At 42.2% G+C, this 2783-nt stretch overlaps 1 protein-coding gene across 1 annotated transcript in view; it reads right to left on the bottom strand.

Moving 5' to 3' along the window:
- AFF1 (AF4/FMR2 family member 1) overlaps window positions 1–2783 on the bottom strand; it is a 124262-nt gene that overhangs the window by 102935 nt on the left and 18544 nt on the right. The gene's annotated exons all lie outside the window — the stretch shown is intronic.

Raw genomic sequence — 2783 nt, 5'->3', positions numbered from 1 at the left:
GAAGACGAGCACGCGTGAGAAGCCGGGAGACGTGGTGGCTGCGGATGCCGCGCCGAGTGCCAGCTCCCTGCCCTTTGCCGCATCCCAGGGGCTGCGGGGCGTTTTGTTTGTTTTTGTAGAGAAACAGAAGAAAATGGCTCACGTAGTTTTCAAAATTTTCAGAACAAATATAGAACGCAGATGTAAACACGGATCCCACCTGGCCACGCAGATGTAGCAAACGAAAACCGGAGTGTACTACTAAACTTGCAGGTGCCCGCACTTGAAATTGCAGGCTAAGAAACTTTAAAAACAAAACAACAAAAAAATTGTTACGCAATTTCTTCTGGGCTCTAGTCCTGACCACGTTTGTAGACTCACTCAGAAAGCAGCAATACCTGTCCTTTGCTCTGGGTGTTCCTTGGCACAATTATAAAAACAAACTACTCCTGCAACTCCTTTCAACCAGTAATTAACCAAGCATTCAGCAGGCAAAACCATTTATCCAAGATGCCTTCAACTTTTCTCAGCAGACTATATATAGCTAAGATTTCTACCAACACTGCAACAACGTTACCTTCCTCCTAATTTTCTGTTTTAAAGCACAACTTGTGCCAAAGTACTCGGCAGCTACCAGGAGAAGAGTTTATACCCCATTCATGGCAAGTAATGAATTATAATTTTAAAAGGCCACTTACGTAAAGCTTCTACAAGCATACAATTTTAAGTACGTAGTTTAAAAATCTAAAAAAGATCGGAAGATGTTTGTTTTCTTCCCATTCTTTGTCTTTGCCCAAAAAGGAAAGGTTGTAAGTAGAAAACCACAAAAGAACAAGCGGCTCTGATTATAAGGTAAGCAGATATAATACCATTGTTATATCAGATAATCATGGACTCAACTGCTCATAAGTGACTGGGGATTTGAGGTGTCACCTTGATAACGGACAGTGTTTATTATGAACGCCAAAAAAGCACCCTCAAAAACCAACCCAAACAAACAAAAACACATGAACAAAACAAAACCCACACCCAGGGAAATTGTTTGAAGTCCTGAAAGTGCCGGTAAAACCACTATCATCCCTGAAGACAAGATGACAATTTCACAGCAATTAACAAATAAGGAAACCCACGAGGGCTAGACAAAATAATAAAAGAACAAGTTATCCAAGCAGCAGATATCCATCACTGGAAACAGCAACTGTAACACAAAACCCCTGACTCCCAACAAAGCATACATTTCACACTTACACAAACACTCACTTGCATACATGGTTTTTAACTTAAAACTCAGCTTGCAGAAGTAGCTATTTAGTGCAAATTTCATAAGTAAATGAGATAGAAGGCACCAAGAGATAATTACTGTGTATGTCCTGTGGTGTGGAGGTAACAAGACTAACATGAAATTCTCATACAACACTTTTTAATAAGGGCGTCTCCAAAGAGACCAGTATCAATCTCATCAGGTTACGAACAGGGTACGGAAGATGGGTGCCATGACTTGCCCAGCATCACCCAGGTGGCCAACAGCAAAACCTAGAAGGGAAGACAAGCATCCCGGATTGCAGCGGGGGTCTTCAAAGAGGCAAACTAACTACCAGTATTAGAGTTGCTAACGTCGGTAGCTAATACTTCTTATTTTGCAGCATTTTATAAAATCAAAGCACTGTAGAAATATTACAGCTCCATCAAGAAGGAAGTAGAGCATCTCTCTTTTCCCTAGAAGCCTAATTCAGGCTCTTAACTCTGATAACTTCATACTGGTGACCACAAGGATCTTTCAGCCAGGTTTGTAATATGTAGTTTACCTCACAGGGTAAAAATGATAGGTTTGTCGTCTTTTCCCCTTGGCTTTATTTGAAGAATGGCTCTAATCATCTCAGCTCCAGGTCTGGAGTTCACCATTCTCTACATTGTATGAATTAAAACTCTTCTGCGAGGTACTACAGAAAAACAAGCTAGAAAATTCCTGTCTACATCCTCTTGCTGTTGCCTTCAACTGTGTCATAACCCGGAGGGGGCTCTTTGCTTCTTTTAAGAGTTTTTATTTTGTTGAAGCTGAACTCATTGATTTTCTAATCAGGGGATTTTTATCATTTTCAGATAAGACACAACCCCAAGGAAACACACCCTAACAAGCCCCTTTTCTGCCAGGAAAGAACCAGATGAACAAAGAAAGCAAAAGCGAGGCAGGAATGCTATGCAGATACACGACGTGCCAGCCCTTGTCTTCGTTGCGTACGGGTTGCATATGCAAGCGATTTAGATCGCTTAAAGAATTGCTGTCAAAGGTATTAGCAAAAGTGGTTTTAATATGATGTTGTAAAAGTGCAACTTAACAAAGCTCAATGGCAAGGTTCACTCTATTACTGTACCACACAATCATCTGAACAATGATTCAAAACTACCAAGGCAAAATCAAAGTTACCAAGGCACAAATCAAAGTTACCATCCTACAAGGTTATGCACGGTATCGGTCGCTTACCAAAGATCTGTCGTTGGTAAAAGGCCTCTCTGCCTCGAGGAGCAACCTTGAGAGGTGTCCCAGCTCAAGGGGAGATCGCCGCCATGCAGCCGTGCTGCCTAGCAGGGAGAGCTCAAAGGCGGCTCACCTAGGCTGTCATAGTTATGGGATAAAGTGGTTGGCTCGTCGTGAAATTCTATGCGATGGAAAAGGTATGCATGAGACTCCGTGTACCCACAACATTCTTTGTTCCTTGACAAATGAGTCTTGGAAAAGCCACCCCGCTATTCATGTGTCAATCGCGTGACCGGTGTTCCAAGCTCATATGCATCGATGCTCACTG

This window comes from Aptenodytes forsteri, unplaced genomic scaffold, assembly GCF_000699145.1.
Source record: "Aptenodytes forsteri isolate BGI_AS27 unplaced genomic scaffold, ASM69914v1 Scaffold227, whole genome shotgun sequence".
In the NCBI taxonomy this organism is placed as follows: domain Eukaryota; kingdom Metazoa; phylum Chordata; class Aves; order Sphenisciformes; family Spheniscidae; genus Aptenodytes; species Aptenodytes forsteri.
Note: the sequence above shows the minus strand (reverse complement) of the source record. Positions and strands in the feature narration are given on the sequence as shown.